A 27,759-nucleotide genomic window follows, 5' to 3' on the forward strand; every position below is an offset into this window, starting at 1 on the left:
CAGTCAGAGATAGCTTTCTTTGGTTGAGACTCATTTTAATGCACATTTATCTCATTTATAGGGACTTTCTGAACCACCTGGAAACTGAAATGATACCGCACTCTAAAACCTACATTTTTCTAAATTTCGCAAGGCAGTTCACTTTAACTTGGTTCCATGATTCTAAAAGGCCAGAAAACAGTATCAAACAGTGGTTAAGGTATAGTTATTGCCGTTGTTATTACTAATTTTATTTATATGGCTGCCATATCATCTAATAACCCTGGGAGACTCACAACAGATACAAACAACAACCAATAAAAAAGCAAGTTAAAAATATCCATATGCACACATAAAACACACCAATAATCATTTTAAAACAAAAGTAATCAATATTAGCAGCATAAATTATAATTTGGGATTAGAACTGGAGAGATCCAGGGACAAATTGCCCCTATGAAAACTGACTGAGTTCCCTAACTGTCCAACCTAATTTATAAGGTTGTTATTAAGAGAAGCCTTCAAGTACTTTGAACTCTTGAAGAAAAGACAAGGAATAAAAATCTAACAACGTTGAATTTTGTTTGGAGGGAAAATAAAATATCAATTCTGAATACTAAGCTTTTTGAATAAAATGCTTAAAATATATATTATTTAAATAGAGTACGCACTATGGTTTATGAATCAATTCCATTTATTATGGTCCAAAGGAGCAAATAGAAAGTTTTAAGTATAATCCAAAACTTGAAGTTAGATAAAACAGTTAAACCCTTTAACAAGCAAAATATTTGATAAAATAAGGTCTATTTATTAGGGAAGGCTATTGTGAAAGACTTAAAACTGTTAGCTCTATGACTTGAAAACATTGCCATCTGCTGGCAAAATTTAAGATGTACATCATATAGATCAAACATTGGATATGTTTATGTTTCCTTCAATCCATTGTTCCTGGCAGTAATTGAACTTTTATTACTAGTATTTATTTTATTACTACTAATATTTTTGTGCTGCTCTGTTCCAAACTAGCTCAGCACAGATGATACTCAGCTATATCTGAGAGTCATCTGTAAATACATACTAGCAGTCAGTATAATCTTGCATAGGCTTTGTTATCCATGCTGCATGTTGGAATTCTGCCAAGGTTAGGAAGCAAAATTGTTGTCATGGAAATTCTCTGGAGATGGTATTGCAATCTGTGACATCTCCCTTTACTCCATCTCCAGTATTGATAATAACTAATTGCACCCAAGATTCTTTCTCAAATTATTTTTTACTGTCAGCGATCCGTATTTATCAACATTTGCTTAGCCAAACCAATGACATCCTTGCAAGACAAGATAATTAAAGGCAAGGAAAAGGCTTACCATGGGAGGCCTATTAGGATAATGCCAGTGAATTTGCTAAGCATTTAAAATGCAATATATTTTGTAGGAATATAGAGCAGGAAAAAAGAGAAAAATGCCATCCAAGCCACCCCTCACCATCCATTCCACATGTGAGTAATCTCTCCTACTCGTCCAGCGAATCCACTAAAAATGTTACTAAGGAAACACAATGTTGCAAAAGGCCTTCGCTTAAACCTTTGGCACCGAGGCTGAAGCTGACAAGGAGCCTTCTTCTTACCAAATTGGTAAATGCTATGGTAAACATTTTTCATCTGTTGAGGAGGAAGCTTATTTTATGTTTTCTAAGAGATTTTAACTTCTCAAGGGGCATTGCTTTCTTATGATTAAGAAATTGGTATTTCTGGAAGACCAAACAACTAGATAAAGACATAAATACTATCATACCCTGCTGGGAGGGAAAAGTGGTATTTCCTCTCTGCCAGACTTCACACATCTCCCGGAGCAAACACCCCAATCAATACATCCACACACTTTTCAAACATCAGGACAACTTTATGATAAATATTACTGCTCTTAGCCTTTTTTGCTTTTGGCCTTCTTCAAGAGCTGTGTCATATGTTACACTGTCCAACAAACTATCCTCCATTTCAAGAAGTTACCCAGTGTGCTCATTCGTGACCTGGCTTGGACTCAAACCCAGAACTTTTCATCTAACAATTTATTTGAGGTATTTGAAGAAGAGGCAGAAGAGGTCAGCACCATACACAATCAAGGAAAGAAGTACATTTGCTTCTTTTGTGGCTGCAATAACTACGACTTGTTTATTTGTTTAAATTTAATATATCAGACCACTCTAGTGGATTCTGGGTGGCTTACAAAATTTGGGGATATGCACATAGTAATTCTATTTAACATGGGCCTCTCTGTGTATGCATACGGGACAAGGATTGGCTTAAAATACACTAGCTTTACAATCTCAGTTTTTATTTTTTTTATTGAACTTTCCCAATTTCTACTTCTACCCTGTTTTTCAAATTTGGCAACTTTAAGATATGTGGACTTCAATATCCAGAATTCTTCAGTGAGCATATTGGGAATTCTGGGAGTTGAAATCCACACACCTTAAAATTGCTACGTTTGAAAAGCACTGTAGCATCACATGGAAATACCTCCATGTAACCTGTCTTATAATCATCTTCTGTCCTAACTCTAAATGTGTCTTTGTATGTGTGTAGGTGTGTTTGTGTGTGTGTGTGTGAGAGAGAGAGAGAGAGAGAGAGAGAAAGAGAGAGAGAGAGAATAATTTCAATACTATGTTATATTGGAAAAAAGAAATATTTGTATTCATAGCTGTGCTTACTTTCAGTATAAATGAAAATATTTCAATTAAATATTAATACTAAAATATGTTTTGGCATGTAGCACTATCCTTTTGAGATCCAAATTAACCTCTGTCTTGGAATATTGATGGCATTTACAGAGCACTTAGATTTCAAATTATTACAGCAGGAATAATTCATGTCTAATGAGTCTTTTCTAATAATGCCACTTCTGAAATATAGTTTACAGAAATGTTCATTATTCTTCTGCAAAAAGCCACCTCACTTCAGTTAAAGATCAATCAGAGATGGGTAACTCATGCTCCTCTCAGTATCCCAAAATCTTGCTGCCCAAATTCTATGGAAAAAACTTGAGGTGGACCTTCCTTCCTTCCTTCCTTCCTTCCTTCCTTCCTTCCTTCCTTCCTTCCTTCCTTCCTTCCTTCCTTCCTTCCTTCCTTCCTTCCTTCCTTCCTTCCTTTTTTTCAGATGTAGGGATGGGAATGGGGAAAGGCCAGTTTTGAGTATCCACTAAATCCAGCCAGAGGTGTAGTGCCTCAGTGGCTTAATGAAGCTGGAGGTGGCATCTGCTCCAGCAGTTCAAGTCCCAGCACTCTTTGGTGGAGTGAGCTCCTATCACTCACCTCATTTTCTATCACCCTAACAGTTCGAAAACATGTTCTATGCAAGTAGATGGACAGATGCTACTTTGGTGGGAAGATGAGTTGGTGCTCTGTGCAGGCAGTCACATTCCTGATGGCTCTGAAATTCCCTAGGTGCAGTGCCCATTTGTGAGACAATTCTGGGAAGGGGGGGTGGGCTTTGGGTGGCATTGCAGAAAGAGCTGTTCATCTTTCTCTCTGGTGCACAGGAGGCCAGCTTCCCCTCCTGTGGTGCACTTGGGAAGCTACAACAAGATAGCAAGTTAAACTACTACTCTGCAATTGCATTGTGGTCTCCTGGCTACTGTAATAATGCCATACGCTAATCATAATAAGAGCAACCAAACCTAGCATACAGTCAGTGCAAATTTATTGAGTTCACTGGAATCTACTTTTTCACAGGCAACATTTTGATAGTTATGGCCAATGTAAAAGCTATCTTTTTAATGAATTGTTTGCTTAATTATTGCTATGGAAACAGCAAAGATCTTGTAAGAATATAATATATGCATGTGTACATATTCAACATGGCTGTTTCTCATGCTGCTTCTTTCTATGTAAAGATGTGCATAATGGCACCAAGATATGGCTGGAAGATTATCCAGTGACAGAAATGCATAGATATGTAGATTATGGCAAAAAAGCTTTAAAGTGTGCCCAGTGATCTTGGAATTCATTCATTTCCCTAACCAGTTTTGGTTTTCTGTTCATTTTACTAAGCATTCATCGTGTAATACTGTAGAAGATATATTTGAGTCTTCGGGATTGAGGCTTCTTACGCCACATCACTTGCTTTGCTGAGGTCAAAATTATATGTCGCTTGGAAATATGCGGCAAACAAATTATACCATTCTGGACAAAATCGTTTGTTAGATTCACTTCTGATGTTCTGTATCCTTTCATAATAATCACCTCCAACCACTCTGATATCTTTAATCTGTGCCCATTATGTGGCATTTTTTCCATCTTTAATAATCCAGATTTAGCTCACTGATAATTTTGAACTGGTTTTTTTAATGTGTGCACAACTCAGCATTATCAAATTTCTTGTTAGAGATGTAAAGTTGTGACCTTGTATAATTTATGTCAAGGCAGCAGTTTTAGCAAAAGAGTTGCTAATTATATGTTAACATTCTCTTCTCTTCCCCTTCCCCTTTCCCTTCCCTCATGGACATTATAATAGCTATCCATTTTTTAGTTAAATTTCTTTCATAGAATATAAATAATTCTACAATTAGAAAACTGGTTCACTGAAGCTTTTCCGTTATACCAACGTCATATTTATCACTAATCCACCAATTAGAGCCAATTTGTGTGAGACTAGCAGCCATGGAAATTTGAGAAATATTTTTATTGATTTTTTTTTTTTACTTTAAGTGTGTTTCTTGTGCATTTATACCCAAGTATATCTTGGTCTAGAAGAAGGGGGAGAGAATATACAGGGGATGGAGAAGGTGCATAAAAGGGGTGGCAGGAACAATATAGTTTGCCTTCTGATAAATGGGTATTTTGTGATATACCATAATTAGCCATGTTGTGAACAGGCAAGTCCAATGTGATGGCCACTTCATAAAAAGACTCATAATATGCTATCAGATGTGTGAATCAGTGAAAGTTTTCATATCCTATCTTAACAGACATCAGAAATAATACCCATCTTTCTTCCTCACCTAATAGAAGCACCTGGGGATATCAGCATATAAACCAATAAGCAATGAATAGGAAAATTCAGATAAGATTTCCTATCTGTCTATCAATTCACTTTCTAGTAGCCATCTGTGCCATTTAGCCATGCAAAGAGATGAAATTTCCAGTCTTTGAAGCATATGCAAAGAAATTAAACTACAATGCTTTAATATATGGATTAATTTATAAATAGGCCCATCTTAGGATATTCAAACTATTCATTAGAATAAATATGTTATCCCCAGAGTGTTCCATTCTTCCTTAGGAGTGCAGTGATCTGGAAACTGCCGCTGATCATGAACACCCAGATCCACGTGGTTTTGAGAAAGAAATGATTTCCTAAAAGTTTCCACCCCTCCAGAGCAGCAGCTTGGCACATTCCTACATAAAAGCTGTAATTAATCATTATGACACTTTCAATTGCCACAACTAAAATTACAGACCCAACAAAGAGATGCAGACAGTTAAGACACAGTGATGCAACAGGCTCCTTGGGCTACTCAATAATTATTCACATGAGGAGTGTCAGGAAAAATTCTAACTCCCTGCAAGCTTCTGCTTGTCATTGCTTTTTACATTGCTTTTTCAATTGCCCTACAATAGAAACAACCATAAATTAACATCCAAGGAATGTGTCAGTGATAGAACATAGTTGTGAAAACACTCTGCTAGGGATAAACAAGCAGCTGGGATGAAATACTTATAATGCAAGGCAATTCATTCCTCCTCAAAAATTCTGAATTCATCAGAACTTGTCCTAGTGCTGGCTATGTTTATAAAGCAAGGCTGGGTTTTCTGCCTTCTGCACAGAGATGGATTTGAAGCTGTACAGATGCAGATAGATAACTCAACAAATGCCCATAACAAATTACATTTATTGGTTCATCAGATATCCTCATAACTCACGTTTGTGATGAAGTTCTTCTTTAATGACCAATCCTTTGTATATCTGCCTTGTAGTAAAAGATGGTTATCTCCTAACCCATCTCGTAGCGATAGAAAGAAGCTGTCATGAGTTAGAGAGTTCAGGCAAAAGTGAGAGAAACTCCCCCCACCCATCGAGGGTCAAATTAGTGACCAATCGGGATTACAGATGTGGCCATGTGACCTGGACTACATTTCCCAGGATACCTTTAACTACATTTACCATGATGCCTTCCCTTAAGGAGACAGCTCATAATTCCTAAGTAACTATCCAATTCCCATAGATTGGCTGGAACAGCACATTGGGAAAACCAACAGCCCATGGGTTGTTGCTATATTCATTAGCACAAGAACTTTAGCAGCCAGACTACTACTTTGTGTTAACTCTATAATCTCCTGGCTAACTGCACCACCACCGTACACAAAATACATATAATATGCTTAGATTGCCTATGTTTAAGAACATTACTAAATTCTATTTAATTTTCCAAACTATTCAAATCTATCTTAGTTTGATATCATTAGAAAATGGTTTCATTTAATTTGTATAGCCACCCATTTAATATTGTGACTCTGGGTGCCTCCCATAATTAAATGAACTTAATCAATGAACAAAATATAAAAGTCAATGAAAAACAGTAACTCTTTAAAACCAATTAAAACCCATTTAAGCCCCAAATTTTAAACCAGAAAACTTAGTAACCAGGTGAGTGCAAGTCAATCAATGCTAGCAGGCTCCTAACCATAGCTGGATACTGCAGCATCTTTTGCCCAGATGCAGGCCAGGGAATTCCTGGAATTGAAATCCACATATCTTAAAGCCGCTGAATTGCTTTAAGAACTGTTTTAGAGCCTTTCAGAAGCCAAGCCGTATTAAGAGCCTGTCTAACTTCCAGGGGACTGAAGGATAGGCACTATGGCTGCAAAAGCCCTCCTCCTCTTGTAAGACTATTACACAAAAAGAAACACAAACATTTGGGTAATAACTTAGAATGTTAGAGTGGAGAAAATAAATTTTCAAGAGGCCATGAATAGCATATATAGGGCATGTTAAAGGAATGTAATGCAATATTTTATTAGGAGTTTATTAAAATAGGGATAAAGAATTTTATCATGCTTGTTTAAAAATATAGTCCTTTTGTTATAATAAAGAACCCGTTCTGTTTGTTCTTATTAGTAATAACAACAACAAGAAGAAAAACGAGATACAAGGGTATCTCAGTCATGACTATAATGACTGAGTAGTAATCATTCTTCATGCTAATAGTCAGGAAATACACTATACTCCACTATTCATCCTAGCTGGGATATACTATCCAGATGCTGTTTATGTCTTAAATAATCTTGGCATATGGGACATACACTTGTAGGCAGTGTCCGACGTAGTTTTTAGACACCAAAGATGTCCTACCCGTCAATGACTACTTCAGCTTCAACCTCAACAATACATGAGCACATAATAGATACAAACTCAGGGTAAACCGCACAAAACTCGATTTCAGGAAATACTAAGTCAGCAACAGAGTGAGTGGTCAATGCCTGGAATACTCTATCTGACTCTGTGGTTTCTTCCACTAACCCCAAACATTTTAACCTGTCTACTGTTGACCTGTGTAAGGGGCATGCATAAGCACACCAACATGTCTACCACTCCTGCCTTAATGTTCCCTTTTATTCATATCTATTTCATGTATTAACAATCATGCTTATACTTATATATATTATCAAATGCATGCTTGACAAAATAAATAAATAAAATAAAATAAATAAAATAAAGATGAAATTCTTTGGGTATTTAGCCTTTGGAAGTACCTTCAAGGAACACTCAACTGAAACTTTGTCTCCCAGTACAAACTAATATACCTCTCACTGAATCTCAACTTTTAATATTACATTAACAGATTTCTTTTTGAAAATTATTTTTATTGAAGGTTTTTTACAGAATAAAACAATACAAATAAGGAAGGAAGGAAGGAAGGAAGGAAGGAAGGAAGGAAGGAAGGAAGAAAGAAAGAAAGAAAGAAAGAAAGAAAGAAAGAAAGAAAGAAAGAAAGAAGGAAAAGGAAAGTAACATGGTGAGTAAATAAGAAAGAAATAATATTAATGAGACAGAAAAGAAAGAGAGAAAAAAAATAAGGCTGCTTCTGATCTTTATAGCAGTTATAAATGCATTTGTATTTTATCCTCTCTAAAATGATATCATAGCTCCCTTCTTTCCATATGCTACCTTTTCTTTTTGTCAAACCCATAAATCACAAGTTCATTTTCTCCCACCCCATTTTTAGCATAACTTCCATAAAGGTTTCCAGTCAATGAAAAGTATAGCTGGTTCCCGCCCCTCTCCCCCTAATCAAACAGATCAGTCTTGCCAATTCAACATTTTCTACTTACTTCACCAACCATTTTTCCATTGTGGGTATTTTAGAGTCTTTCCACCTTTATGTGTATAATAATCTTGCTACCATTGAACAGATTTCCAAGATAGAAATATTCTCTCAGAAACATTCCCCCACCCTCTTCCTTTTGTATCTCTTTATTTGTGTCCCTTTGTGTCTGCCCAGCCACTCTGCTCGATTCTCAAGGTTTGCAGATATGGAACCCCATGGTTCTCATGAAGTGGAAAAATCTCTCCTTCGTTCCTTTTTTTCCTTCCTCCTTTCCTGGAACTTGCAATAGCATTCTTCTTCCTTCCCTCCGCCCAAGTTCTTTTTTTTTCTTTGCAAATGTTTAAAGCAAGCTTCATTAGAGCTTTGTTCACCTCTCATTTTCCTTTCAGCAAGACCCATTGGCTTCCTAGGATCCCCTGCCAATGCATCACATGGAACACAAAGATGGTGAACAATGATTTCTTTTTATTTCCTGATTTTTCTTTCTTTCCAGGTTACATTCACTTTCTTTTCCAGCTGATCGTTCTACATAGCTGAAAATACACCACACCATCGCAAGCGCAGCCTTTGTCAGACCTCTAACTTTTATCTGTCCTTTCCTTTTTTGTAGTAATAGATAAAAAGTAATTGAATCGGATTAAATTCAGTGAATTGAGAATTTGAACAAAATTATTTTAGAAGAAAGATTGGCTAGATTTGCTGGAAATTCTACTTTATCAATGCATTGTGCATGCATACATTCAATCATGAGTCTTTTTTTTTCTAATTTGATTCTTTGTGATGATTCTTAAACATCTAAGGATAAATTTATCTCTGTTCATACTTCTCATACCCACCATGATTGTTTCAACAGGCCGAATAGTGACTTACTTTCACTGGTTGACCATAAAATTAAATGATTGCTCTATTATTTATAATCACTATTATTGTGTTACATGTTCTTATTACAAACATCTGAAAAATTCTGACTTCTCTGTTGTCCTACTTGAAATACTTTAGGAAAGCATTTCTCAGATATTTACACCTATATATTTTTTTAGAATAAAGCATATTATTTTTAGACCAGCTGTACAGACTGAAATTGGCTGTGCATTCAGGGGTGGGATTTAAATTTCTTAACAACTGGTTCTGTGGTTGTGGCCTAATTTGTGGGTGTGGCTTGGTGGTCATGTGACTAGCTGGGCAGGACTTGTATGTAAATATTGAATTTTTTATTAAAAAAGAGCAACTTTTACCCAAGATCAGGCAAAGCAGGCAGGCAGATTGAACTGCTCACAGAATCACAGATTTGCTCAGAGATCTATCTTTCTGCCATCGGCTACCTGAGTCTGTCACATAAAATTTGCTAGCAAGCAAACTCACAAAATTAACTCACAACACACTATGTATGTAAATATAACTATATATAATGCATATAACCATGGGACCACTGAGAAAGAGGTTTCTATAATATACAAATAAAAATAAACTCCATCCAATTATTCAGACACCAATAATCTATATTCTAGTAGGGTTGATCCCAGAATAATATTCAGCAAATCTCTTCTATGAGGGTTGTGGTGATAATTCTTGTAATTACTCTGGTGCTTCATGATAACTTCAGCTTTCTGGGAGGTTGAAGGAAAGGCAGTTTTGTTCTCTGTTAAAGCAAATTAACAAATAAATTGTGGTTTGTGTTCTGCTAAACCAGTCTTCTTTGTAAGATACCCATATAAATTGTGATTCATCTGTTATGACATGTTTTTAACAAATCTATGCTGTCTTCCAGTAAACACTTCTTTTCTAACTGCTTACAAACCCACTGCTTGGTTATCTTTTTAAGGGTTTTTCCAGGGATTATGGTCAAGAGGGCTGGTGTCATTTATTGGGTATGTCTAGTTTCATGAAAAGAAGGACTAGGGGTGACATGACAGCAGTGTTCTGATATCTGAGGGACTGCCACAAAGAAGAGAGAGTCAAGCTATCCTCCAAAGGACCTAAAGGCAGGACAAGAAGCAATAGATGGAAACTAATCAAGGAGAGAAGCAATCTAGAACTAAGGAGAAATTTCCTGACAGTGAGAACAATTAATCAGTGGAATGATTTGCCTCCAGAAGTTGTGGGTGTTCCAACACTGGAAGTTTAAAAAAAAGAAATTGGACAATCATTTGTCTGAAATTGTATAGGATTTCCTGCCTGAGCAGAGAGTTGGATAAAAGACCTCCAAGGTCCCTTCCAACTCTGTTATTCTATTTGTTCTGTTCTGTCCTGTCCTATCCTATCCTATCCTATCCTATCCTATCCTATCCAGGGGTGGGATTCTTCCAATTCGCACCTATTTGCTAGAACCCGTTGTTAACATTCTAAGCAGTTCGGAGAACCAGTTGTTAGAAGAAATTACTGGCCTAATCCTGTAAAAAAGGCAGGAAGGAAACATTCTGGTGCTGCTTACAGAAACTGCCTCTCCGTTTACCCTTATTACATTCTTGGCAGGACTAGACTTCCTGTCTTTGGAACTTCTCTGGAGTTTTTTTGCCCTCCTTTTCTAATACTTTGCTTGTGTGGACCATTCAAAGTTACAATGGCACTGAAAAAAGTGACATGACCTTTTTCACACTTGCGACTGTTGCAGCATCCCCACAGTCACGAGAGGGCAGGTGAGGAGATGCGTGCCTCGATGTGAGTGATATTGAGTTGGCCACACCCAGCCAATAACATGACCACTAAGCCATGTCCACCCAGTCACATGACCACCAAGCCACGCCCACCAACTAAACCACGCCCACAGAATCAGTTGTTAAAAAATTTGAATCCCACCCCTGATCCTATCCTATCCTATTCTATACATTCAACATTAGATCTTGTCCAAATCTTTGGTACTTCTGAACTATCAGAGTTCTCAATGATCTCTTGCATATGTGATAGACTTCAAGTCTAAATGTCAGTATGCCTGACTCATCTCTGATTGCTGGATGAGGCAATAATATTTTAGATGAATTTTTTTTTAATGCTGAATTAGGTAAAGTAATTCCCTGAGACTCTTGGATTTTAAAATAATGAAAGACTGTAAAAGGGCCAAAATAATAATAAAAAATCATATCCAAAATGTATACCTTTCTTTTGCTTATTGGTTAAATGGGTTGACATGCATTTTTACAGATCATGTGGTCTTCAAGTGAATCCAGCATATCCAATGGCCTTTTTTTGGTTTTCTGCTGGAAAGTAGCAAAATAGCCACAAATTGTCATCATGTGGTTGCAAAATGCAGTTTTAAATGCAAGCTGATGGCCAAACATCTGAAATGCAATCACATGACTGGGGGGGGGGCAGTTGTAGTTTTGAGGAAAGACCACAAAATAGTTTCTTTTTTAGGTCTGTTGTAACTTCGAATGATAGTTTAAACAACAGGTCATAATTGAGAACTATCTGTATCCCATCCTTGGGAACTGATCATTTCTAGAGAAGAAGTTCTTTTCTCCAGGGACAAAAATTGGGGGTTTCAGGATTTTGTAGAAGTGACACTTAGGAAAGCCTAAGTGTCACTTTATGTCCAATGATAGTTAATTACTGGGGAGAAAATAGGACGGAAAGTTTATATTTAATGATTTCAAATGGCTGCAAACTATTAACACTAGAGGGCAGCAAAACAAACATTTCTTCAATGCTTTGAAGGAAATAGCTGAAGATGAAGGATAGCGATGTTGGCTTTGGCTGCTGAAGTCTTGAAAAAGACATCTGCATAAACACAGTGGTAATGTTTATATAGGGTGACTTTTAAAAAATTTTAATCGATTTAATTTTGAAAAAGTCTTGAGACGTTGCCTTTAGAGATTTTGAGTTCCACTCTGAAATTCTCAGATGTTTATAGAGGAATTTAATAACATTGGTTTGTATTGTCTCAAAACCCAGGAGGCAAGCACCTAATCTAGCAATAAGAAAGATCTGGAATTAAAGAAGCTGTCCATTCTTACTACTGCAGCAAATATGTTAAACAACCCAAGAAGAAATTTCCTAAATCTTACTTTCTGGGTGGGCTACAAGAGTTAGCGTTTCCCTCTGCCTTCCTTTGCCCTTTAGGCTCCTTGGGGTCTTTTACATGCTGACATCATATGTTATAACCACCTTTTGCCAACAAATGTGTAGCCACTGCGCTCTTCAGGATTTCTAACACCTTAATCATAATGAGCCAATCATAATGAGCCACCACATGCCTCAAAGGAACCAATATCTACTTGGTTCATCATAGATCAAGATAAACAATATACTCTAATCTCCCTGAAGGTGTTAGAGCTACAACTCTTCATAATTGGCTGAAACAAGTACTGGTTTTCCATTTAAATGTAAAGAATAAGAATAACAGAACATGGTCCCACAAGCTTTAACTGTGAAACTGAGTAGCATCTGTGTACTGTATCATTATTTTTCCATGGATATTTCAGTATTGTTTCCTTTTATTCACAAGGAAATAACATCCAGTATCAATGATTGGAATTCACCATTTCCTGTCTGAATGGGCCCTTTTATTTCCCATATAGCAGGACAGGGGGCTTGGTCTAAAGATGGTATTCAGCAGGTTCTGACCAGTTCTGGAGGACTGGTAGCAGAAATGTTGAGTAATTTGGAGAACCGGCAAATACCACCTCTGACTGGCCCCACCCCCATCTATTCTCTGCCTCCCGAGTCCCAGATGATCTGCTGGGTCTTCTTTTGTTCCCTGCACAGGAGAACGGAGCTGGAAAGCAGGTTAGTGGGGTGGGGAGGGAATGGGATTTTGCAGTAACCTTCCCCCAGGATTGGGGAGGGAATGGGGATTTTACAGTATCCTTCCCCTGAAGTGGGTGGGAATGGAGATTTTATACTATCCTTCTGGAGTGAGTGAGAATGGAGATTTTACAGTATTTTTCCCCTGCCATGCCCACCAAGCCACACCCACAGAACTGGTGGTAAAAAAAATTGAATCAGCGTTACTCATATAATTTGACAAGCAGGAATCCTTACTATAGGAATATGTTGGGGCTGGAGCAAAGGATACCTATTTTTCTATGCCTCCCAGGCTGACATATAACAAGGTTTTTTTAAAAAACCCACCATACGCATCAATATATCCATGCATTCTGCCTGGTTCAATCTATACCACCTTCACTTAATCATATATCTACGACACAGGTACAGTCTGAAACTATCCTTAACTGTAAACGCTATTCACATAGTAGATGTAGGTTTCATATGGAAACAGCATTAGCACTGTGCAAGAGAGAACAGAGTAGACATTCATATAATCAGGGAGATTATTTGTTTATTGTTCAGAGTCTTTGCTTTATTCTATAGGAACCCGTCATGCTGGCCAACTTTTTTATCTTTATCTTTTTTAATTTGGTTGTTATTTTGCTATTTGATTGTTGTGAACTACCCAGAGTTGTTGGGGGCAGGGCAGTACGCAAGTTTAATACATTATTATTACAAATTATTATTTACTTGGAAGAATAAAGATTGGTAAATAGCAACAGGAATGCTACCAGAGATAAGCATACAGTAGTCTTCCCAATATGATGACAACTGTATTTTAAAATGTACACCTTAGATCCTTTAATGTCATGTGCCATTTGATCCAATCCAACAAGCTGAGGGCTATGCCCAAAACTTTTTTCAGCACTTGATATCAAACCCTGATTACCCTTTTAATTATCTTTTTCCTACTGCAGCACTCTAAGATTATTCTTTCTTGGTCTTTTGCCCTTTATTTAAACTCTAGTTAAATCTCATAACTAACCTAGGTTAGGTTCCATTGCTGAGTTGCTCAGAGCACTGCTTCTATTCTCAGGAAACTTAGCCAAGCCCGAGACCAAATGAGGAAGACCACTTGAGAACAGGTGGAACTTCTATTGCACCATTTTGGGTGCTGTCTTGCATCTTTTTGGCATACCCTGAAGACACCCCTGATTTGCCCAAAGGTTCCCCAAATCTGGAGCTATTTTAACTCTTGTCCTAAACCTTGTATGTTTGTTTGTGGCCATTTTAGAACTGTTTTTACTTCAGCTGATAAGGGACCCAATCTCACAGTCTAGATGATGATGGGGAGATGAAAAGGTAGAGTTTATTATGTCTCTTTGACTGGACTGGATAGAAGCCTAGGAGCTGCAATCTCCACACAACTGGAACACACTAGGTTGACAACTTGAATTTGCCTTGGCTAATATCACCCAAGTATTTTTATTACCTCAAGTCATAATAGTAAAGCAAAGTAATATTTGATACTTTGAAAACAGATAAGAGGGAGAAAATGAATCAGTCAAAAAAGAACTGCAACACTGCTTTGTCTTTCTCAGATCTGAGAAGACATTTGGGTTACAGCTAGCCTGATGTCTATGCAGATTCTCAATCATTCTTACTGTCCATTCTTACTAGGTCATGTCCCAAAGGTGCTTTTTCAAGAGGCAACTGGACTTTCTAGGTTTTTTAAAAAAACATTTTGCTTCTCATCCAAGAAGCTTCTTTGGGGACAGCTAGCCTGACCTTACAGTGTGAATTCTGCAGTGCAACATCATCTTCTGCATCAGACAGGAAAATGTTACCAGCGCAACAGATGCGGCACACAGATCATTCCCTGAGAATGATACAATCAACATTATCTCCTAAAATAAACAATATAGTCTTCTACTCTTCTAAAAATAATAAATCTGATGACTTCAACATCTCCCTGATTTCTTCTGCAGATTATTTTTTTTTACCCAGTCTTAAAATAACACAAGAAACTAATATTATACTGTATACGTCAGGACATTCATTTAATTTTAATTAAGTGTATAAACTACAGCCTAGCTTCCCTACATATCTGCTGACCAAGCTGTTTCAGCATCATTCAAAAAAATGGTTTTGTACATTATGTAGATTTTTAAATACGCATATTGGAGCTTTTGAATGGATGAGTGGAAGGAAGTCATTCTGATTGAACTCCTTCTCACTGAAAATTAAATATATTGAAAAATACAACATTTTGAAGTCATGTTTAGGAGACGGCAAGCTCTGAATATAGGAACATATGCAGATAGCAAAAAAATTTACAATAACCTTTCATGATACTTTGCCAATTTGCAAATTAAGTATCTGCCTGCAGGAATCCACCCTTGGCAGGTCTCACCTTTGAACTTGTGATGAAGGGCTCTTCAATGGAGCCACCGATTATGCAATAGTTGCTAATAAAATCTTTATATTGCTTTCTTCAATGACTGCTGTCGATGATATCATCAGCTCACCTAATTTGATTGGCTGCATTGAATTATCATGCTCTCCCCTTAGCTACGCATTCCCTGATTGGCTGGACATGCCCTTTTGACTCAAAAAAAAGGGAGGCAGAAATCATGCCAAAGCATCTGGAAATGATAAAATAATAGCACCGAAGGAAACTGGAGTGGGGGAGGGGGAGACAAAAACTCCTTATAATCGGGATATTTTCGGAACATATTACTGACTTCATAACCCCAAATTGTTCTTTTCTGCCAGAAAAATCAAATCAGCAGAATCTTTTGAAAAGCTCTGCTGCTAATCATTATAACTGAGCTCATATTCAAAGATTTTGAGAAAAAGTTACTTTTTTTTTCCTCTTCTTATAATCTTCAGGTGTCTCATATCTCTCTGAACACTCTGATATATTTCCCTTCCTTTGCTTATCGTGTGTCTCCCTGCTGCCACCCCCATCCACCAGATAAAAGAAGCCCCTAACACAAAGGAAGGAATAAACAAGAACATTAAAATGAAAGACATTTTTGAAGCAGCATTACAGGGGAGGGATGCTGTTTTATACTCTACCCCCTTTTCCTTACACAAATCATAACAAGTCAGTCACCAAATAATTAGTGTAGAACTAATTTTCAGGATGTTAAAAATGCTAAACAGCTAACTTTTAAATTTTTTTTCTTCATAGTTGGCATTATTTACAGAATCCTGGTGAAAATTAAAATTCATAGACTTAATTAGCATGAAAAACAACAACAGTTAGCATTGTTTTCCAAGTATGTCTTTCTCTTAACACTTGCAAAGAGAGTAATGGATGAAAGAAAAAAGAAATGTATAAATATTGTGCTATTGATTATTTAAAGACTTCTGGAACCCTTTTATGGAGAAATTCAGTGTATTTTTCTGTATAAAATTTTAAGGCCGATATCATCAGAAGACAGATCTGGCCTGCCAACAAGCTAAAGTCACTTCATCCTAGTGTTTCATAGCAGTAGTGATTTAGAAATAATGCCAAATGAGTTCAGGAAAACTTATTCCCAAATGAAACCATCCTTACAATTTAGGAGAATGGTACTAATAGAACAAAGTGTGTTTCCCCACCCTCTAGAACAGGGGTGTCAAACTTGTGGGCATCATGGTGGTGTCACGTGACATATCAAGACTTTTTTTCCCTTCACTAAACTGGCCGTGGCAATGGCCAGTGTGTGACGCATCTGGCCCATGGGCTGCAAGTTTGACAGCCCTGTTCTAGAACAATGTTTCTCAACCATAGCGAATTTAAAATTGTGGGTTTTAACTCCCAGAATTCTTGGAATTGAAGTCCATGCATCTTAAAATGGCCATGTTGAGAAACACTGCCCTAGAATAAGGAGGGAAAATCTGTATAACTCCAGATGTCATCGACCTGGATCTTCCACCTTTTCTTCTCATTGACTAAGTTCACTATGTTGTTTAGCAACATCTGGAAAATATCAGGGTCCTTATCCTGCTCTGTTGCCTCTTTAATGCTCCAAATGTTTATTTGTAGTCATGTATTTTGTTTCTTTATGAAGCCCCATTTACAAGGAAAGAAAGAAAGAAAGAAAGAAAGAAAGAAAGAAAGAAAGAAAGAAAGAAAGAAAGAAAGAAAGAGACTATTCAACTCTGAACTGTCACATTTTCTCTTAATTCAAGGATTATATGTATATGTATATTGTCCATTGGTTGTATACATACACAGGCCACTCCATTGTGTACCACTCAGTATATCCTGATTACACAGCTAGTACATTAGATTACACAGCAAAAGTATTACTTTCCAACATCAATATTTTTTTGCTCCAAAGTGCATGAAATAGGTGTTTAAAATAAATAAAATATTGCTCACTCCAAAACTCCAGTTGTAAAAAGGAAAATACTTTAATTATGCTCATCTGGAATTTTCTTTTTTATATCATTTGGAAATTAGTTTATTCCCAAGATCTTGTAAGATAGCTCTCTCCCTCCTTCTTTCTCTCTTTCCCTTCTTCCCTCCGTCAATTGTGGAGTCCTTAACCAATGCAATAAGTTCCCTTTTATATGTCTTCTAACTGAAAAGTCATGATGCAAACTGTGATTGCATATTATATTCTTAAAACGATTCTAAATATGATAGTATCCAGCGGCCACCAGTTCAAGTTCTCATCTACATACCAAATATCTTGGAAATGTTTTGGCAAAGAAAACAGGAGATTATAAACTCACTTATTAAATTCTTCTCTTTTGATGAATGCCTAGAACTTCTAATAAGGTAACCTTAATTGTAATGCATCTTTTCCTACCGAAATCTGTGAAATGCAGCACTACTGTAAGTTAGTAGCATCTGAGAAGGCCAATTCACACAGAAATACATTTACATGGCAAAGTTCATTCATTCGGTTTAAATAATTAAACTGATGTCAAAATATTTAAGAGCACTCCTGGGGGGGACCAGGACTATGGTGCAGATATTGTAGGACATTTTCTGTGCCGTAACCTCAACATCTGTCACAAAACTGATCAATCTCAACAGTAGGAGTCTTTCCTTTTGAGGTGATAACACCTTTATGGGGAAGAATTACAACAGGAAAAGATTCTCAGATTTCTCTGACTGAAATCAATGTTTATTTTAAAAAAACATAAGGTAGCAATACAATAGATTGTACTTGATCTTTTTTTTTCTTTATATCCCATTTCCCCCCAGAAACTTTACACAGCTGTTCTCATTTAATCACTACCACAACCACATTCGTAGATTACTGACCTAAAAACACCAATGCAGCTCCCTGGTTGCTTATGAACTGGGTGCCATTTCTCAATCACAATGCATAATTTTTTATCGATACTTGATCACCATAAATTGCATGCTGTCACTTAAAACTGTTCCTTTTCATTGATATGAAGTGATGCAAAATATATATTACGATAACCGCTTATTTCTTTGAGAGATTCAAAACACTATGTTGCAATCTAAGATAACAATTATTTGATCTCTCTCTCTCTCTCCTCTCTCTCTCTCTCTCTCTCTCTCCATTTCTAGGTTGTTCAAAGGCTCATTAGAACAGGTGTGTGAGTAGTTGCGGGGGAATGGCTGAACATATTTTAATTCCTTTTTCTGAAGGAAGTAAAAAATCAAGGGGAAAAGCTAAAAAAAAGTAAAAACAAAAAGAAGAAAGAAACTTGAAAGTAGGTGCAATAAGAAAATCAAATGCACAGATACAACACATAAAGTGGAGAATATGAGTTGTGGCTACAAATTACCAAATGACACAGTTGGAGAGTGAGAGCCAACATGATTCAGAGCTTAAAGTGCTGGACTAGGAGGAACGATACTCAGATTTCCATCTCCCTCTAAACATGAAAGCCATTTGTGTGGCCTTGGGCCAGTTATTCTCTCTCAGAGCCAATCAGTATCAGCATCCATGAAAAACCAGCCGATGAGATCCTCTTGTTGCATTGAGCATTGATGGTTTCCATGCAGAAAGAAGTCAATTTTAGATCTATGCAGGACAAAAACTAAAAAAAAGAACAGCAGCATAGCAGGAAGGGAAATGTGTATGTATATTGATAACCTTATGGAGAAATGCAACATTTTAGGCATTACTATGTAACATTGACCAAATATAAGTAAAACAACCTTTCTTTCATATCTTTTGAGTACACCCTTGTTACACTGGAATGCAAGACTAAAAGAAATTGGCTTTAAACACAGTTGGCTTGTCAAAAGTTATGTTGTCTGTTACTCTAGATTTTCAGCTTTGTGTCTCAAACATTGCACTTATTTGATTTATTCTGACTACAGTTATGTCTGCTTAATGTTTCATTCATTAAATATTAGGAAATATGCACTGAAAATAAAAATTGGACTGAAGGACTAGAGAAGTAACCCAGAAGATATAAAAGCATATTTTATGAGTCATGTGATTACTCTTTAATATTTTACCCAGGGACACAGAGAAACATTTGCCTTAGATATTTATCATAAGCCTAAAACATTCATTAGCCACAAATACACTTCCATACTGCAAAACTTTCTGTTGCTTTCTTGTTACATTGATATGGCTTGGAGTTGCTCTGAGCATCAAGATTGTTTCACATATAACCATTTGTCCTCTTGGAAATAATTATAGTCTTGCATGAACTTCAGAAATCAGTAACACAGTACCCATGGACTCCACATGACACATGACACCCTAGATGTAGTGCATTCAATCAATCAATCATGTTTCAAAATGCAGTCTGGAAAAGTGTACACCCCTTTTCAAATGTGTTGCATGGTAGCTGCTACAGAATGTAGCCAGTTTATATCCTAGCATTTCTAACACATTTATCCACATTAAAAAGAAAGTACAAGAAGGAGAGAATGACTGGACATCTTCTCAGACATATTTTCTGGATCAGAAATATGCTAAACAAAATAGACACAGATGGTTCCATAATGCATGCTGTGCCCTTTCTAATTAGGTCTGCTGATAATAAAGATATCAAGAGGCCATTTTCTTCTCAAAAATGAATGCTAGAGTTATTGAAGTTTGCAGAAGTTTTGATCTTCTGCCACCACCACCACAGCAGCACTCAATTAAATTTTGCACTTGCTATATTGCAATACTTATATTATGTGAATGCTCAAACCATTATGTGTATCCTCCATGATTTTCCATGATCAACATCTTGTTTTTATGAATTTGCACTGCATAACAAGCATGAACAGCTGTTTCAGGTATAAGCCTAAGCATTTACCTGGGCATCCCTGGCAGCAGGGTAAAAGAAATGGCCATAAACTCCATCAAAGGGATCAAAACTGCATCCCTTTTTATGAGGCACAGGACTGCTGTGACTTATTTTTTTTAACACTCCCCTCCCCCCATCTCACAGCCTCCTGTGGATGCCCTGGTCCAGCAGGGTCCTTCTTATGTTTTTAAGAACATCACTGCAAGACAAAGTTGGTCCTATGCAAAGGCACCTCTGCAAAATAGCATAGCAATAGCATTTAGACTTCACAGTGCTTTACGGCCATCTCTAAGCGGTTTATAGAGTCAACATATTTCCCCCAACAATCTGGGTCCTCATTTTATCCACCTTGGAAGGTTGGAAGGCTGAATCAACCTTGAGCCTGATGAGATTCAAACTGGCAAATTGCAGGCAGCCAGAAGGCAGCAGAAGTAGCCTGCAGTACTGCATTCTAACTACTGTGCCTTGACAGAACCCACTCCTGCCAGAAAGAGGATGCCATACCAAGTACCAGTTATCTTGGAACTTCCATCACCCAGGGACCTGGCTCATGGTGCCCCTTGCCTTCCAGAAGGACTATAGTAGCAAGAGGACAAAAAGACTGAGAAGAAGGAACTGCAAAGGATTTGATTTCCATAAAGAATGTTATTCTAGATATAGTAATGAGTGCATGTGTACTTAAACAGATGAAGGTCCATCTGTTGCAATCAGGTGATACACAGTAGATGATAGCTTTTTTAAAAAAGAAAACCCTATCCTTCATGTTCCTTTGTATTTTGTCTTGCCAAACTGTAACTGTTTTGCTCCTTAGTCACAGACAGAATTTTTAAAATGGAGACACTTTAGGCAGGAGAAGGAGAAAAAAAGGAGAAGTGATTTGATAAAACTCTGCAAATTAAAGGTAACATAAATTAGCAACATGCACCCATTTTCAATAGAGTAGCCATTCCTTTTCAGTCTAGCTTTTTGATATATGGTTTCTCCATGAATGGTCAAATATGCAAGTCTCAGCACCCCATCTGTAAAACTACTCCTTTGCAAAACTGTGGAATGGAAAAACATCTATACATTAAGTTTCCACAGTTTTGTGTAGTTCCATTATTTTGTAATCAAGAAATTTGCTAGTTAACTAGTCACAGTTAGCTCTAACTAATCATAAAAATATAATGTTCATCCATATTATTTTTTCAGATGGTTCATCTAAATCCTTAACATATATATAATTCCAGATTGTAGTCAGGGTCTTAAAGTTAATATTATTTTAAGTATCGATAATGAAAAATGCCTGCATTAGGAGCATACTTTCTATTCATCACAGTTACATTTTCCAAGAGGTCCTTAATTTTCAACTCTATAAATCCTAAATATGCCTTTCATTTAGTTTTCCATATTTCAAATTACAGCTGTTAAACATTTGCTTCACTGAATATTAAAAAATACATTTTAAAAAGCACCTCTTTTCACTGGTTATCCTGACAAAGAAAAGGAAGCAAATCTAAAGTTTGATAGTTCAATGTTTATTAGAAAAATGTCCCACTTAAGATTAAAATATGTAATTAAAATGAAATTTGAATGAAGTTCCTTTTAAGAAGTGTCTTAAAGTTAAAGTGAAATTTATATATTTTTCAGTCTCTTGTGTGTTTCTTAAACTGTGCATGAAATAGAAAATACAGTTTTGATTCTAATCCCTTTTATATCAACTGAAAATATCTCAAATTAAACTGTCACCACATATCAAAGGAATCAATATCAGAATACATGCTATCAATTCAGAATTGATTCTTAGTGACCACAGAAATACCATTTCCTCCCAGTAAACTCTGTCCCCAACCTTATCCTTCAGATATTCTACCCATTTCACAACTGAGTCCATCACTTCTGAGGTGCCTCAGAATTCAACAATTTTACCCTCCTGTATAACATCTATGTCAAACTGCTGAATGAATCCGTATCCATCAGTTTGGGGTTCAATATGCTGATGATACCCAACTATATATCTTAATTTCCAGCTGTGCAGGTGAAACTGTCTATGTACTGAAGACTAGTCTGGAGACTATTCAGGGTTGGATGGGGAGGAACAGACTTTAGCTCAATCTTGACAAGGCTGAGTGGCTATAGCTGTTTGGGCCTCCAGATAAGGGATGTTTTCACCATTGATCTTGCATGAGTTTGCACTTCCTCTTTCAAAACTCTTGTGCAACTTGGGAGGTGGGGTGGGCTTCTGGATTTGCAGCAGATGACAGCTGTAACCAGGAGGATCTTTGCACAGATTTAGCTGATGCTCCATTGCATCCTTTTCCTTGGCCCTCAGGCCCCTTTAGGCACTCATTCATACTAAGATCATCTTACTATTGGACTATTGGAATATACTCTACATGAGGCTGACCTTGAAGACTATCTAAAAGCTACAGCTATCATTGTACCAATATGTCATCACTGTTATATGATCTACATTGGTCACCAATCAAATGCTGTGTGCATTCAAGATGCTGATTGTCACCTGTAAAGCCCTTCATGGCATTGGGCTAGGTTATTTACGGGACCTGCTATCTCCTGTTGTTTCTGTTTGCCCATTATGTCAGGCAGAGTGGGTGTATTTCAGGTCCTTCAATTAAATGTCATCTTCTGGGAGTAAAGAAGCATGGCTTCTCTGTCACAGACTCTTCCCTCTGGACAACATCCCCTCTACCCAAGATAAGTAGTATGGCACCCATTCTCCAAGGATTCCAGAAGTCCCTTAAGGTCTGATGTTAGGGTATCTGTCAAGCCTCTGTCCTGTTTTTTTAATGTTGTTGTCTTGTACAAAATATTTGTTTTATTATGCTTTCAAGTATGCTTTAATTACCTATTAGAGCCTTTATGGAGTTGGGCACTCTTTAACAACTGCAGAAATTAAAATAATTAAAATAAAAAAATTATACAGTTCACTACAATTGATTTTCTGGACCTGTTATAATAAAACTCCCAGCTCCAATCTTTAGGTTAAAGGGGTTGATTATGTTTACAGTAAGAAATAGTATTTACTTTTTTTTACTCCTCTTAGCTAAAAGCTTTGCTGCTCTTTGACTCAAGGTATTTGCAATAGCATGTGTCAGCATTCTAGCAATCTCTAATCCTGTTCCCTCTATGGTCTAAAGTTGTAATCCAGCCCTTCTGGAAGGTAAAAGGTTAGGAAAACTTGACATAAATGTTAAATATTTCTTCTGCCACCAAGCCTACAGAACATGTATTTTCATTTATGTTTGACACTGGGTAACATATACTTGTATGTGAAAAAATCCTGTCATCCTGTCATGTCTATCTTTACTTTGCAGATTATTCTCAGTTTTGACATATATAAAATAACAACCAAAAAAGAGTCATCAGAACTTGCATGATATATTGAAGTCATAAAATATTTTGCACAGGGTAGGAACAGTGAGTTCAAAATAACTTTTCTTTGGTACATTATTTTCCAAAACACAAGCCTTTTTAAAATGATGTAAACTGTTACATTCAATGCAACTGTTGTATTCCTTTGCATAATTTCACTTTCCTGAGAAAATATTTATTTGAGAATGAGTATTCTAGGCAATTCACCATATTAATTTTGATTTCATTGCTTTTGTACATATGCAGTTTTCTATGTGGGCATTTCCATGAAAAGATATTGTATCTCTTAAAGTAGACTTTTAGAAGTATCCATGCACTGAGTGTACTAACATGGAGTGTTAGAATGTCTGTCTGTCTGTCTGTCTGTCTGTCTAAATGGTTTTTCTCCAATATGATGCATATTTCATTTATATTGCATTACAATTGCTCTATAGCTTTTGCAAAGGTTTTGCAAATCTCTATAAATAAATTTTAAGGATGTATAAACAGATATGCTAAAGGTACAATCAATATTGTCTTAAAATAAAGAATATTTACTTGTAATCCTATGATGTTTTGCTTAATTTTTGATAGAAGACTAACAAAATTTTTTTGCTGGATAGTATTCAGATAAAAGATCAGCCCTTGAGATTCTACAGCTATTGCTTTTCTTATGTGAAATTTGAAATGTCCATATGTTATATATATTTGCTAATAACTATTTTCATGACATCCCACAAAATATTTCAAGATTTTACAAAATGGTTTCATTTTACTTTATTTGTAATTGAAGTAAAGAAAATGAAATATTAAGATATAAGTGTCCCAGAAGTGCTTTTTTCCAAAAAGCAAATTGACTTTCTTAGGGGTTTTCTCCCCTTTGAAAATATTTTGTTTCTCATCCAAAAAGCTCTTTCAGTTCTTCAGAGAACTGAATCAGTCCAAAATCCATCTAGTTCAGTAGTTCAGTCAGTCTTCCCCAACTTAGTATCCTTCATCATAAACAACTTTGGAAATTTTTGTTCCAAAATACCTAGATAACTCACAAGGGGAAGGTCACTTTAAATAAAAAATGAAAGTGTGCCTAGCACATGGTTCTCATGGAAATTGTCATCCTTACACTAAAAAGTTTAACAAGTGGAGCAAAGGATCACTTGGGGCACAACTGAATTGTAAAATACTAACAACTAATGATTAATTTTGTAAATGTATACCTCCAATCTCATTCACATCAAATGAGATTTTTTTGTGTATGAGGAAATGCAAAACTATATTTCCTTTCAATCTTAGCATCTAAACATTGCACACAAACACATTTCACTCTTTCTTCCTCACTCCCCTGTGGTAACTGATCTTTCCTTCTTTGTTTTGATGTGTGTGTATTACGTCTCTGTCTGGTTTGAATGCCTACTTCAAGCCTGTTATTTAAAACTGCTCCTGGTGGCATGTATTGAAAGCAGAAGGCAACAAATTGAATTTGAATAATTCTTGCTCAGGGGCCACTGAGAGTTCTCAAGAAATGTTGTGGCTTGGTGCTTCAGTTTCTATTTTCTTCATTGGATTTGGCAATCCTAAACACTCAGGCTGTTAATTTCCCTGATACGATGCCCCAACATTTTATGGTTTCACTTGCTCTCTTATTAAAGGAGCTGGACCTCTTTTTTATTAACTTATAACACTGAAATGGTTCTTGGATCAAACTGGTAAACAAAATTGGAAAATTAGTAACCTGAACTCTGCAACTGAAACAGCATTTGCAGAAAAAAATGTGGCTGTGACACTGCAAAGACAATTCCAAATATGAACTAAGCCTACCTACTTGCCTGCCTGCCTGCCCGCTCCCCTCATTATTTTCTACAAAGTGCTATAGGATTCCACTCCATTTTAATTAATTGAAATCACACATGAAATTAAAGCAAATTTAAGGCTATTAAGATCTGCAGGTTCAAGTATGCCTCTTTCATATAAGCTTAAATCTTTTGAAATCTAGAATAGTCTTTTGAAATTTTACCCTTCTCTATCTTCTTCATATCCCTCCTTAAAGGATATTAGATGTTGAAAAGTTTTTACAGGGCAATATTTCAATGGTTGTGAAAAGGAGAAGAATCCATAAAAGGAGAAATTCCATGATCAGCTTATATCAATTGTAAGAGAAATACCAATGGTATATTCAGAACTATCTCTTCCTCCTCTTAGTTTTAAAATAGGATGAATAATATTATATAATATATATTATATATTATACAAATACTCTTGTATAACTACAAATGCAAAGATTATAATAAATTATAATTCACGGTTAGTTAGAGACAATGTCATTAGAGGGACAACATTTCTGAGAGATGGGAATCTTTTGAAGTGTAACAGTAGTGACAATCACATTTGTAACTATAGATGTAAAATCTTTACTAATTAATACATTTGATATTTTAAATGTTGTATGTAATTGATTTATTCATTAAATGCTTTGTCTAATTCTTAAATTATATGTATGCATTGTTATTCTGCTCTTTCGGCCTTATATAAATGTGTTGTTGTTAACAGTTTCTTCACTGAGAAGATACCTAGAGGACAAGGAAACTTTTCAAATTGGTGTCCCAAATTTTTGCTTTGATTCACCTTTAGCACATTTCTGAAGGTCTCTTTTTTGAGCTTTTTATCTGTGAGATTCTGCAAACCAAACAGCCATCCTATCCAGTTAAGAGATTTGCACTGGTTTCCCTCAACTCCCAGAGGATACAATCTGTGATTTTTTTATGACTTCAGAAGATCCTAGAATGTCATTCTAATTCACATCCACCCATTGTTACCGTGCTTGTAATCTCTCCTTTTTCTCAGTTATTTTTGTCCCAGCCTTCCTTTCTATTCTTTTCTTTTCTATATTTCCCATTACTACATTGTAACTGCCGTAGATTAGAAACCTGAGAGATTTTTGTTGTGGTTTTGCTTATGCTTCATCATGTGGTAGTTCAGCAAATATACTAAGAAACTAAAACATTACACAGGTTGCCAATTCCTTGTAGTAAACAAAAGGTTAATCCTAGCTTTTAGCAAAACAAAGGGGTCCATTCCCAGAGTATTTAATTCTTCACAGGAACACTCCTTTTTTCTTTACTTGTTTCTCTCCACCCTCCAAGAATGGACATTTTTTACTATTCCCAGATGCTTATCCAGGTAAAAATAGATAACCACATTATTTTGCACATCAGTAGAATAAAAAACAGAACTGTTAAATATTAAAGTGAATTCCTCTTAAAATGAGGTCATTGAAGCTTTTTTTTTTTTAAAAAAAAGCAAAGCACATTTCCCAATACTCAGACATATTTTCTTTGTTCTTATAAATACTGTGCTGAAATTTTATTCTGCTTTCTTTGACAATTTAATGAGGATAAGTTGCTTTCAGCCCCCCCACCTCCATCCAGGACAGAATTGGATGAAATTCATGAGAGTAAAATATGAAGGGATTACATGCATCCGTAACTTGTGAGGTAGTCAATGGATGTGTGTGAGTGTCTTTTCTTTCCTTATACTTCATATACATCCATCATCTCCCAGGATTTCCCATGCTTACACTGAAATCTTAGGAAGGGATAATGTTATGTGAGAACTTCGCTCATGGGGCTTCCTTTTTAACCTCTGAAAACCAGAAGACTGCGGAGCAATACAGAAATGCATAACCAAAAACCAAACCAATGTTAACATCACCCTTTAAGAATAAAATAAGCTAAAAAACATTACCAAAATCTGCAAACATGGAAAGTACCTGACACTAAATAAAGATTAAATTGCAGTAACCATTTCTAATAACAGTTCTATGATCCCTAATGAAGATATCAGTACAGAATAAACATCGGAATACCATTCTCAGAGACCTGAATTGAGACTTGTTCAAAGCAATACTGTATAAGCAATTTATGTGCTATGCCTGCATAGAATGTGTGACTATCGAGAGGAGAGAGCTGGAGAAAGCTATTCATAGATAGTTCATAAGATAACAGAGTTGGAAGAGACTTTGGCTGTTGTCTAGTCCAGGGGTCGCCAACCTTTTGGACCTCAGGGACCACCAAACTCATAATTTTAGATCCCGGGGACCATAAACCGGTTCTATGGGTGTGGCCTAATTTGTGGGTGTGGCTTGGTGGTCATGTGACTGGCTGGGCATGGC

General features: G+C 36.4%; 1 long non-coding RNA gene across 13 annotated transcripts in view; it reads left to right on the top strand.

Annotated features, from left to right (window-relative positions):
• The window catches only part of LOC148128257 (uncharacterized), a 299,527-nt gene that overhangs the window by 47,979 nt on the left and 223,789 nt on the right, over positions 1-27,759 (top strand). For 3 of the 13 annotated variants that reach the window (XR_015741139.1, XR_015741145.1, XR_015741146.1), the window contains exons 3-4: positions 62-199; positions 7,848-7,991. This is a non-coding gene — a long non-coding RNA (uncharacterized LOC148128257). Of the gene's footprint in view, positions 1-61; positions 200-1,410; positions 2,548-7,847; positions 7,996-8,796; positions 9,184-12,825; positions 13,026-14,687; positions 14,973-18,552; positions 20,562-20,599; positions 24,159-27,759 lie in introns of those variants that run through there. The other 10 variants (XR_015741137.1, XR_015741136.1, XR_015741140.1 and 7 more) reach the window with 9 other exon arrangements.

Source organism: Pseudonaja textilis, chromosome 1 (genome assembly GCF_049901715.1).
Source record: "Pseudonaja textilis isolate UNSWEBS1 chromosome 1, rPseTex1.2, whole genome shotgun sequence".
Classification (NCBI taxonomy): Eukaryota; Metazoa; Chordata; class Lepidosauria; order Squamata; family Elapidae; genus Pseudonaja; species Pseudonaja textilis.